This window comes from Trachemys scripta, chromosome 1 (assembly GCF_013100865.1).
Source record: "Trachemys scripta elegans isolate TJP31775 chromosome 1, CAS_Tse_1.0, whole genome shotgun sequence".
Classification (NCBI taxonomy): domain Eukaryota; kingdom Metazoa; phylum Chordata; order Testudines; family Emydidae; genus Trachemys; species Trachemys scripta.
This window is the reverse complement of record NC_048298.1, coordinates 102134637-102147123: the sequence shown is the minus strand read 5'-3', so window position 1 is coordinate 102147123 and position 12487 is coordinate 102134637. Positions and strand designations below refer to the sequence as shown.

Below are 12487 nucleotides of genomic sequence, written 5' to 3'. Positions count from 1 at the left end.
AGGCAGACACAAGCCCCGTTTATTAAGTCTGTAATGTTAGATGCCAATCCCACCACTCTCTACCCCACCCCCATCAGGTGAGAGGCTGCATTCATCTAACAAATAGTTCCTTTTACAGACTTCCAGATGGTTTCCCCACCCACTTCCCACCCTCCCACTGCTACCACCAAAGATAATGAAACCAAAGCCACTGAAGCAGTTCTGACAAAGGAGGCACTGTTTGGTAATCAAACACTGGGGTACTTTTCAGACTGGCAAAATTAAATAGAGAAGGGGGGGAGTAACAGAAGTACAGTGATCACACTACAGCCGGGATAGTCAATAGGCAGACCGCAGGCCAAATCCGGACCACCAGCTGTTTTGAACGGAGCCCAAAATATTTTTATTTACTTATCATTATTAATTTTCTCTGGAGTCCTGACCTTGACTATACCTTGACCAAAAAAATACATCCTTGCCCCGCCCTTTGCCCTTCCCCTGCCCCACCCCTTCCCCGAGGCCCTGCCCCACTCACTCCATCCCCCCTCCCTCACTTTTACCAGGCTGGGGCAAGGGGTGGGGTGCAGGAGGTGGTGTGGCTCCAGGGTGGGGCCGAGGGATTCGGAGTGTAGGAGAGGGCTCTGGGCTGAGCCTGGGGGCAGGCAGTGTGAGTGCGGGGTGCAAACTCTGGAAGGGATTTTGGGTGCAGGAGGGGGCTCTGGGCTGGGGCAGGGGTTTGGGGTGCAGGAGGTGGTGAGGGCTCTGGGAGGGGGCTCCGAGCTGGGGGAGGGGGTTGGAGTGCAGGAGGGGGTGTGGGGTGCAGGCTCCAGCCGGGAGGTGCTTACCTCAGGCGGCTCCTGGTCGGCAGTGCAGCAGAGCTAAGGCAGGCTCCCTGCCTGCCCTGGCCCTGTGCTGCTCCCAGAAGTGGCTGGCACGTCCCTGTGGCCCCTGGGGGGCAAGGGACTCTACACACTGCCCACGCCACCCCCGCAGCTCCCATTGGCCGCAGTTCCCCATGGAGGGTCTGCAGTGCAGCACCCCCTGCTGCCCAGGCGCCCCCGCCAGGCTCCACTTCCCACCTGGCCGAGGCCTCCGGAGGGAGAGGAGGGGTGGGGGCGAGAGCGGAGCCCATGGGGAAAAGTGGGCAGGACGGTCCACTTTCAAAAGGTGGGAGGGCCCTGGGCCCCTAACGCCCCCTATTCAGTGCAGCCCAGCGGGAGGCTGCATCCCAACTCACAGCCCTGAACCCCTTCCCAGAGCCAGCACCCCATGCCCCCTCCTTGCACCCTGAACCCCCTCCCGAACCCCAACCCCCTATCTCAGCCCAAAGTGAGTGAGGGTGGGGGGAGAGTAAGCGACTGAAGGGGGGGAATGGAGTGAGTGGGGTGGGGCTTTGGGGAAGGGGTGGGGCCTCGGGAAAGGGGCAGGGTAGATCCTGGGATGCCCTTAAATTCAAAAAGTGATCGTGGGCATAAAAAGGTTGGAGACCACTGATCTAGGACCATTAAAGCACTGCACCACTGTGACAGAGTTCCCTCTCCACCTCTGAGAAGTGAGCAGTGAAGCATTTATTGTGGAGGGTTGGAGTGGGAAAGGATTACATGCACTTTGAACAAACAGTCAAATTTGGAGGCAACCAACGTTGATGCCTTGACAGCATCCTTTGCAAAATGAGCTATGTGGAACTTTTCACAAACAACATTTTGCTCTGAATTAATGGGAAGGGACAAGGTGTAGATCAGTGAAGAATTTGCCCCACTTTATTAATTCAGTATTTAAGGAAAACACCTGACCACATAAGTGACAGGACCCTGTTTGTATTAGGCATATGGAGATTAACTTGGGCTTTGATTTTATAAGTGTCTCCACATTGTCTGGTTTTGTTAGTTTGTTTTTGGTTTGTTCATTTTTAAAAGAACCCATTAGAGAATAACACTGCCTTGGCAAACACAGGATGAGTATTACTTTGGGGCAACCCAATTTCAGCCTCTCTAACTATAAAATTGCAAGACGGTTTTTGCCACAAATGCCAAGTCTCACTTTTAGTCAAGGCAAGTTGTTTCAAGTCCAGGAGTAACCACAAAAGCATTCCTGGGTACAGAAGCACAGGAAAGAAGGCAGGTGTGCACCAAGGATAATCCTCAGCCCTTCAGGGCTAAGGGAAAGGAACGTACAGCCACCTGGTCACCGTTTATCAAATGAACAGCTAGTTGGCTGATCCCAGTGCTGCCGACCCTTCTCCCTTCACACACCCCCAGGAGGCTCCCAAGGTGGAGTCTGCCAACAAAGTATTTCATTTTCCTCAGAAGTCATAAAACTCCAGCAAGACGTAGAAGCCTCAGCCTCCAGATTCCTGCCATTCGCTGCTCTCTTTTAGTATGGCTATTTGTATTACATTAGCACCCACAGGCCCCAGTTAAGATCAGGACTCTACTGTAGTACGTGCTGAACGTAGAAAAAATGGTAAGAGACAGCATCTGCCCCGAAGGGGTTCACAATCGAAGTGAACAAGATAGACAAAGGGCAGGAGGAGAAGGAGATGCAAAGAGATTTGCCCACTGCAGGTCAGTGATAGAGCCAGGAATAGAACCCAGGTCTTTCCCATCTCCTAGTCTGCTGCACTATTCACTGGTCCATGGTGCCTCTTAAGCTTGTGTTTCTATCTCCTACTACTTTTTGGGAAGGGGTGGGAGGAAATATTTTCCCCTGTCTAGCTGTAATAGCAAATAAGGCCTGTTCTTGAGGTTTAAAACTCTCAAAGGGGACTTAAGTCCCCAGAAGATTTTAATATGCTGTGAGCGCTTCTATTCGCATGCCCCACACAGGAATGTCTCGTGCTTAGAAATTATTCAGAATCCTACCTTCATGGGAAGCCTCTGCAATTGTTCCCCAAACCCAGGGTTCATGGTTAAGTTGAAATAAATTGTAATGCAGGAAATGAACACTTTGGCATAAGCTCATCAACTTCTGGAGCATAGTTTCTATTTTCATGCTATTGTCTACATATCTCCCCAGGCATATGTGTGTTCTGTCTAAGTGGAATGCAGCCAGTTCTTATGCTTTGCTCCTTATTCACCAACTTAGAAAAACACCAGAATATCGTCAGCAAAGGGTAAGTCAATGGTTCACAGATCTATACATAAAAAATGATTTTTACAGATTGTCAGTGTAGTTTACAAATTTTATGCAGAATTTAATGCCATAAGAGAGTCTGAAAATTCCAACCGACATCAGGCATCCCTTGCACATATGCTGCAAAATAGCTACACTATGCATTGCACTCATTACTAGACATATTTGGATTGAAGCTTTCAAACATGCAGTTTTGTAGATAACCTACAAATATACAGAAAAGGTTTTGGAAAGAAAATGTATATTTTGCATACATTGAACTTTAAAAGAATTATGATCTAGGAAAATGCAGTGTTAAGTAAGGCCCGGATCCTGCGAACAGTTAAGCCTACGTTTAACTTTACTCATGTGAAATCAATGGGACTGATCACATAAGTGAAGTTAAGTATGGCCTTAAGTGCTTGCAGCAGTGGGAGGTTGTTTAAAACTTAGAACTTCTTGAAGCTCTATCCATATAAATTATAGTTGTAGGTCTTAATTTTTTAAGTCATGGAAATATTTTTAAATACTCCTGAAAGTGGGCCAAATTCATTCCTGGTGTGTGCCACTTAGTTGAACTCAGATCAGAAATGAATTGGCCCCATGTAATAAATATTATTGCAAGTACAATAATAAATAATAATAATCAGAATAATCATTCAACTACTATAATTTAAAACAAAAATTAAAAGACATGTTTGATGTGAATGTTGTGGACCAGGAATACCTTTGAAGCCTTGGTTTCAGATAAAAGCAGGAGTAGATTCCTCAATATCTTCTAAATGTAAATTGTGAAAACCTTTCACAAAACACCAAATGTACTACTTTTCTTTAGCTTCACCTCATCCTGAGTGTGTCCCAGTGGTTAGAGCACTGGACTGGAACTCAGGAGACCTGGGTTCTATTCCTGGGTTCTGCCACTGGCCTGGTAAATGACCTTGGGCAAGTCACTTCATTGCTCAGTTTTCCCCATCTGTAAAATGAGGATAATAATACTGACCTCCTTTATAAAACCCTTTGAGAACTATGGATGAAACCCATTATGCAAGAGCTAGGTATTGTATCATTACTACTCCCTATGAAAGACCTTTCTGATATATCCACTTGATCTGCGTAATCTGTTCATAGAACAAGAACTTTTGGATTCATACCTTAGGCTCTAAAGCAGCAGGTCTGAGCTCAGTTTGGTTCGGTCCCCATTTGCAGATCATAGAGGTAAACCTAGTGGTCTTGAACTGATACAGAGTGAAGCAGAAACCTCTGCACACAAGTCCCACCCTGTGTACTACACTTACCAGGGACCCTGCCTCAAACTGGAGAGGCCAATCACCGAGGGCTCTTTGATAGCCTGATGGAGGGATTCCCTCCAGCAGAAATTCAATATAAACTCCACCACCCTCTCCCCACGTGGGTGGACAGAGGGGGCTTCCTCCTCTTCACTCCATCTCTATTCAGAGTGTGTCACCTGCTGCTAGGACGGCAACACGATTTCCAGTGAAATTAAATTAGAATCTCTGTTACTAGGGAAACAAGCTTCAATTTCCAAGGATATTTAAAAAAAGGCAACTTTATCCTTTAGGAAATTGGATGTGGAGAATAAAAAAAGCACCTCTACATTGCTGCTTAACCTCTCCACCTCCACCACCCCCACCATGCCTTTTATGCAGGTGTCCTCCTGTGGAGCAGCTACATTATATTTAGTGATTCACCAGAGCCATGATTCACCATAAGGCCGGGGGCCTTCAGCGAGGGATTTAACAGTCACCTGCCCACTCCCAATTCAAGTAAAAATAATACATAAATGGTAACGGAATGCTAAGTAGCAGATCCGCTAGAATTACATAATTAAAATACATCAAGTTAAAAACAACTAAATAAAAAGCTCAGGAAGTTAGTTTACAGCCAAATATATATCAGAACTTTTACCGTATATACTTGTTCAGAAACCAAATTTTGTTAGTAAAAAAGGGAAGCATCAGAGAAGGGGGTTGGCTTATGAACGGGTATAGAGAAGGGGAGAAGTGGGACACAGCCTCTTCCCCCCACGCCTCCACCCAACGAAGGGTGAAAGGAGAGGCAGCACAGCCAGCAGAATCAGGGCCAGCAGAATCAGGCTGTGGCCATGCCGCCCGGCCTGCTGAAGCAGCTCCAGCCAGGCTAGAGACATCCTCCCCTGGCCCACCCCAGGTAAGGTGGGAAGGATGGGATGGAGAGAGCGTGAGGGTCCTGGGCTAAGGGTGACATAGGGAGGGGTCATGCGGGGAGGTCCCAGGTTAGGAGTGGGGTCTTGTGAGGGGTGGTCACAGCAGGGGTTACTTCCCTGACCCCCAGCTTATCTCCCCCGTCCCCAATTCCCCCCCAAAATTTCCCCACCAGTTGCTGTCCCAGCCCGTCAGGGTAAGCAGCTGGCGCACCAGGACATTTTGTTTACTTAGGTTTACCTCCGTGCCTGCGGACGCCTTGAGGTAAACCAACCGTCCCAGCCCACCAGTGGCTTATCCTGATTGGCCAGGAGCCAAAGTTTGCCAACCCCTGAATTATAGGGTCAGCTTATGAATGGGTCATAAAAATTTGCTATTGTTACTTATGGAGGGGGGTCGCCTTATAAACAAACCGGCTTATGATGGAATATATACGGTAATGTAATAAGCAGTCTTGATAAAGTAATAGGTGGCAAGGCATGTGCTTTAGCATTGTTACTTGTGGTGCAATGACGGTAGCTGGTAGTTATTGCTACCCTTTGAAAGTACATATGATACTTTCCCTTAGGCTACATCTACACTGCACACCACTGGCAGTGGCTTGCAGGGTACGCGCAGCTATGCCCCACAGTGAAAAGCAGCCTGCATCTAGGCTGCAGTGTGTAGCTACACACAGCAGTGGGGAAAAGGTTCCATTTGGCAGAGAGGCAGCGGGGAAAAGCTCCAGCGGCAAGGAGCTGCTGGTAGCTTTTCCCCAGAGCTTCCCCTGAGGAGGGGAACGGTTCCAGCAGCAGGACACTATGCAGCTAAAAATAGCAACATAGACGGGGGAGGCACTACTTGGGTATGTAGAGAGCTGTGTTGGGTACATAACTTAAGGGTTTGGGCATGTCTTTATTCACTTAAGCAGTCTCTCACCATCTACACTGCTATATATACACACACACCCGTGCTAGGGAGCATGCAGCATATGTACCCCACGCACTGCTGTAAAAAGTGTGCAGCATATAGACACTCTTAGTGTTACAGGCTAAAGGTCTCATCTAACAATGTTCCTACTCCTCTCCCCGCAGTCAGCACACGCTGAGTAGAAGGCACTCAGCATGTTGCATGGTTGAGCCATAAATGCTTATTGCTAGGCCAGGGTATTAAAGGGTGTTAAAAAAAAACAAAAAACAAAAAACAAAAAACAACACACCATGCTAAGTTATTGCCTTCACCCACAAAACAGAAAAGCAGCTTTGTGTGATGACATGGTCCAGACACCCCAGGGGGGAACAGGAGGTCTGAATTCCAAAGAATAAGCAATTGAATAATCTGACTGTGTACAATAGTATTGTACTGTAAAAGTGAATTGAGTAAGATATCGCACCAAAACTGGTGACACGATGGCCATGAATATCATTGCGTGATGTATGGGATGGATGGTATGTAAAGAGTTATGTTCCTAAAATATGTTTTGGGGGCAGACTTGATAAACAAGCCTGCCATAGACAAAGGAATGTGTATTTACCTGTCTGGATCAATCTTTGTAAGCCATAGACAATGAAAGTACATTTACATATAAAGGTAAACAAATCAATCAAGCTACCAAGCAGCTGGGGAAACAGCTTAGTAAGCACATCAGGGGACAATCTGCACCCCCAGGAAGTCTTCCTGGCTCTTGAGGCCAAGACAATGGACCCTGGGAAACATAAGGGGAGCACAAAGATAGTCTAGTGATCCATCACTAGATGGATTATATGAGCAAAAATTAATAAGACTGGGACTTTTTAGGTTGGAAAAGAGACAACTAAAGGGGGATATGATAGGTATGGGGGTGGTGTCCCTAGCCTCTGTTTGCCAGATGCTGGGAACGGGGGATGGGATGGACCACTGGATGATTACCTGTTCTGTTTATTCCCTCTGAAGCACCTGGCATTGGCCACTGTCGGAAGACAGGATACTGGGCTAGATGGACCTTTGGTCTGACCCAGTATGGCTATTCCTATGTTCTTATGTTCATCATTTAGGGGACAGAGAACAGCACCATCGGAGCCTGTGAACAGTCAATCCTCTTGGCCTGAAAGGCAGGAGCTGCTGAAAATTTGCTGTGAGAAACTGTTTCAGGCAAAGGCATAGCTTGCTCAAATTCAGTTTTAGGCACTAAAAAGCGTGGTTTTTGTTTTATTTGTAACCCTTTTCTATCTTTTATTCTTAGCTGATATCACTTAAATCTGTGTTCTGTATTAAACTTATTCTTGTTTGATTACAAAACCATCTTAGTGCTGTTATACTGAGGTAAAGTGGGAGTCCTCAGCTACACTAACAGGCTGGTGTGTGCTCTGTCTCCTTGGCAGCAGCAACCTTAGTAACTTCTGTGAGCGTCCCAGTGAGGGGACCGGACACCACAGGAAGACATCTCTGGGAAACTCTGGAACTGGGGTTCACTGATTGTTACCTGCAAAGCAAGGTTTTGACTGGCAGAGGCAGACAGGCTGGAGCGTCAGGAAGCGGATACAGTTTAGCAGCAGCAAAGCTCTCACTTGCATATAGGCTACATGGCGTATGGGCTACACGGTGGCTTACAGTTCTGGGTTCCCTGAGGAGAGTGTCACACTGCCCCACATGAAGTCTTACAAAATAAGAGCCCCATTCTATAGGGCTGGATCCTTAATTTGTGTCAAAATCTGATCCAATTGGCCTGTACTTTTTTCTGAGCTCTCTTCCTCATCATTTCAGATTCCCTCTGCAAATATATGCAGAATCTTTTTATCTAGCCTGCTTCTGGCTCCCCTCCTGCAGAATTTTCTCCAGTGTTAGTAAGATCACAACTCATCTCCATGGAGTGAATGCAAATATACAGCAGTAGGTGTCAAGCCATCTGCTCAGTGGGCTAATATTTTAGAGAATGTAATTCCTTTACACATTCTTTACACTCAGCCTCTTATCTGGCCTCATCTCTTGATTCCCCCCCCCCCCATTTCAAGTACCCAGGGCCTCTCCTGGAAAATGCAAGATTGTTTCATAACACCTATTATGGAATTTGTCGATCCTAGTCAGAGGGGAAAGTAAGATGTTATGGTGTACTGGTAAGGAAGTGGCTGCCGGTCCACAGCTGACTGTACCAGCAGGGCCGCTGATGGGGTGGAAGGGGGAAGGGCAAAAGAGGCAGCTACCTCAGGGCCCGGCGATTTAAAACGGCCTGGGGCTCCCGGCCGTGACTGCCGCTACCGCACCAGTGGCTGGAGCCCCAGGCCCTTTAAATCACCGCTAGAGTTCCGGGCGGCACGGGCCGGGCAGTGCTGAAGGCTGACTAGGGGAGTCTGGCCCCAACCCCACACCTTCTGCCCAAAGCCCCTGCCCTTCTGGGGGGCCCAGAGCCGGCCCCCTCCACACCTTGCCCAGGACCCCGGCCGCCCTGCGTATAACTAAGCCAGTTAAGTTGCTTTCACCCCGATCCTAGTCCTGTTATCAGTTAGTCATATGCAGATGCTCTGTTAATATTTGTCCCATTATTCCCCCAAGGACTGAAGTTAAAATTGGACAGGAATTATCAGCGCTTGTGCTCCACCTGCACCTCACTTCATTGAAGATAAGTGAGGAATTCAGTTCTTAACCTTGTTCTGTTTTACCCACAGTACTTCCGCAGTTCTCTGGATTTTTTCCCCCCTCCAAAAGTCATCAGGACAATTAGTTCAACACTTAGTCAATGTATTTAACACCCCCGAGTGTTACATCTTGCAGCCATAAACGCAGTAAATTTTCCCCCAAGTATTCTCCAATCTGTTTTTGTTTCAACAGCGACTATAGGGCTATGCTAGTGACTCCACTCCAGAGTTATGATCTTAACAGCTCTTATGGGAATGTTCTATATAATTTAACAGATGAAAGGCTTTCTAATTTTCTATTTTTAAACCCATCTGTTGAATTATATAGTAAGAATATCATTCTCTATTAAAGTCTATAGATTTTTAACAAACATTTTGAGCCCTATTTAACTCCTGATGTTTCACCCCTATTGAATTTCATTGGACTTGTCCATAAAGGTAGTTAACAAAGCCCAGATCACTTCCTTCATTATAACTTCATCTGAAATTTCTTGTTCTCTGTGCTTGCATGTTCTCTGGCCATAAGAGAAATTTTCCCACATAAATAGCGTGAAGATAATCAGACAAGGCAGCCTGGAAACATGAGTGATATTGGAGCTTTTTGGTAAGTAACATTTTCTGGATCATTTCACAAACTCTTTCACCTAGAAACTCTTCATTGGTTTCATTCAGTTGTCCTCAATGAGGGCCAGTGCCTTTGAGTGATTTTAGGAAGTGTGGTTGGGTTACTTTAGAGTTAAGTACCACAAAACTAGAATCTTTGGAAACTCAGATTTTTGGTGATCGTTATGAACGGCTTAGACTGCTAATCCTATAGACCTAAGCACTAGTCTCCCCCGTTTTTTTTTTAAATGCATCTTATGATTGTACTGCTTTTCATTGCAAAAATAGCCTTGAAATGTAAACCAGTTATTATGAGTAAAAGTCTGTCAAGGCTTTTATTCTTAATTCACAGTCCTATCCTATCCCCCTCCCAGCCACTGGCTGTCAGAGCTTTATCTTACCTGCTGGCATCTTCACATAAATATGCTTTCCCCCCCTAGAACTGGCAGGCTCGGGCTGAATCTCCTCCCTCCCTTCCTACCCCCATGTTTCCCTCATATCCCTGCTCTGCAAGTCAGTGCCTATGCCAGCAACTCTGCTATGAAAAGCTGCTAATGCTCACCATTCCTTGATCCACAGCCCTTCCCCTATGCCCATGCACCCGATAAGAGTTGTACCTATCTACAATTGTCTGATCAGCTTCACAAGGTTTCTATTACTGCTTCAGTGGTCCACAACTCTTTCCCCCTATTTTCCCCCCTTAGGAGCCTAATTTCTAAAAGTAATTCAGTATCTCAACCGTTTTAGAATCATTGGGTCAGATCCTCAGCTGTCAGACCTATGCCCATGTCCACCAGCTGAGAATTTGGTCCCTTGATGATTACATCTCCTTCCTTGTTTATTAGTGAGCCTACTTCCTCTCTAGGGTTTTTTCCCCCCTCCATGTATTTATAGAAGTCCTTCTTACTCACATCCACCTCATTCCAGCATTAACCCATTCTGCTTTTTTGCTACCTCACCTTTTACTGCAAGCCTTAGCTAACTAACTAACATTTTGGTTTATTTTTCTTCCCTTCTCCTTCATTTCCAAGACAGGTTCTTTTCTAGTCTTACATCTACAATTACCCCATAGAGAAAAGACACTGGATGCTTCTTGTCTCACTTCCCCACCCCCAACTCATTTCCAGTGAATGGCAGCAGTATGTTGAACTTTAATTGCAGTGACCTAGATTTTCAGACTTGGGCATCTGAAGTTAAATTCCTAAATACATACATTATAGGGCTGTTGATTAATCACAGTTAACTCACACGATTAACTAAAAAAAATTGATTAAAAAAATTATTGCGTTTAATTGCACTGTTAAACAATAGAATACCAATTGAAATTTTTAAATATTTTTGGATGTTTTCTGCATTTTCAAATATATTGATTTCTATTACAACACAGAATGCAAAGTGTACAGTGCTCACTTAATATTTTTATTACAAATATTTGCAATGTAAAAATGATAAAAAATAGTATTTCAGTTCACCTCATACAAGTACTGTAGTGCAATCTCTTTATCGTGAAAGTGCAACTTACAAATGTAGATTTTTTTTTGTTACATAACTTCACTCAAACAAAACAACGTAAAACTTTAGAGCCTAGAAGTCCACTCAGTACTACTACTTTTTCAGCCAAGTGCTAAGACAAAAAAGTTTGTTTACATTAAGGGAGATAATGCTGCCTGCTGCTTCTTTACATCACCTGAAAGTGAGAACAGGTGTTCGCTTGGCACTTTTGTAGCCGGCGTTGCAAGGTATATATGTGCCAGACATGCTAAACATTCGTATGCCCCTTCATGCTTTGGCCACCATTCCAGAGGACATGCTTCCATGCTGATGATGCTCATTAAAAGAAAAAGTGTTAATCAAATTTGTGACTGAACTCCTTGGGGGAGAACTGTATGTCTCTTGTTCTGTTTTACCCACATTTCATCTTATAGCAGTCTCAGATGATCACCCAGCTCATGTTTGTTTTAAGAACACTTTCACAGCAGATTTGACAAAATGCAAAGAAGATACCAGTGTGAGCTACAGCATTCGACTCAAGGTTTAAGAATCTGAAGTGCCATCCAAAATCTGAGAGGGATGAGGTGTGGAGCCTGCTTTCAGAAGTCTTTTTTTTTTTTTTTTTTTTAAATAATGGAGATATCCCATCTCCTAGAACTGGAAGGGACCTTGAAAGGTCATCGAGTCCAGCCCCCTGCCTTCACTAGCAGGACCAAGTACTGATTTTGCCCCAGATCCCCAAGTGGCCCCCTCAAGAACTGAACTTACAACCTGGGTTTAGCAGGCCAATGCTCAAACCACTGAGCTATCCCTCCCCCATGCGGAAACTACAGAACCTAAACCTCCAAAAAAGAAAATCAACCTTCTGCCGGTAGCACCTGACTCAGATGAAGAAAATGAACATGCGTCAGTCCGCTCTGCTTTAGATTGTTATTGAGCAGAACCTGTCATTAGCATGGACGCATGTCCCCTGGAATGCTGGCTGAAGTATGAAGGGACATATGAACTTTAGCCGCATCTGGCATGTAAATATCTTGTGACACCAGCTACAACCGTGCCATGTAAACGCCTGTTCTCACTTTCAGGTGGCATTGTAAACAAGAAGCTGGCAGCATTATCTCCTGCAAATTGTAACCGAACTTGTTTGTCTGAGTGACTGGCTGAACAAAAAGTAGGACTGAGTGGACTTACAGGCTCTAAAGTTTTATTTTTTGAATGCAGTTATTTTTTAATACATAATTCTACATTTGTAAGTTCAACTTTCAAGATAAAGAGATTGCACTACAGTACTTGTATTCAGTGAATTGAAAAATACCATTTCTTTTGTTTTTTACTGTGCAAATATTAGTAAACAACAATATAAAGTAAGCACTGTACACTTTGTATTCTGTGTTGTAACTGAAATCAATATATTTGAAAATATAGAAAGCATCCAAAAATATTTAAATAAATGGCATTCTATTATTAACAGCACAATTGCACGATTAATCACAATTAATTTTTTTAATCACT

General features: G+C 44.9%; 1 protein-coding gene across 4 annotated transcripts in view; it reads right to left on the bottom strand.

Annotated features, from left to right (window-relative positions):
- Positions 1-12487, bottom strand: part of CREB3L2 (cAMP responsive element binding protein 3 like 2) — a 126700-nt gene that overhangs the window by 36875 nt on the left and 77338 nt on the right. The window lies entirely within an intron of this gene.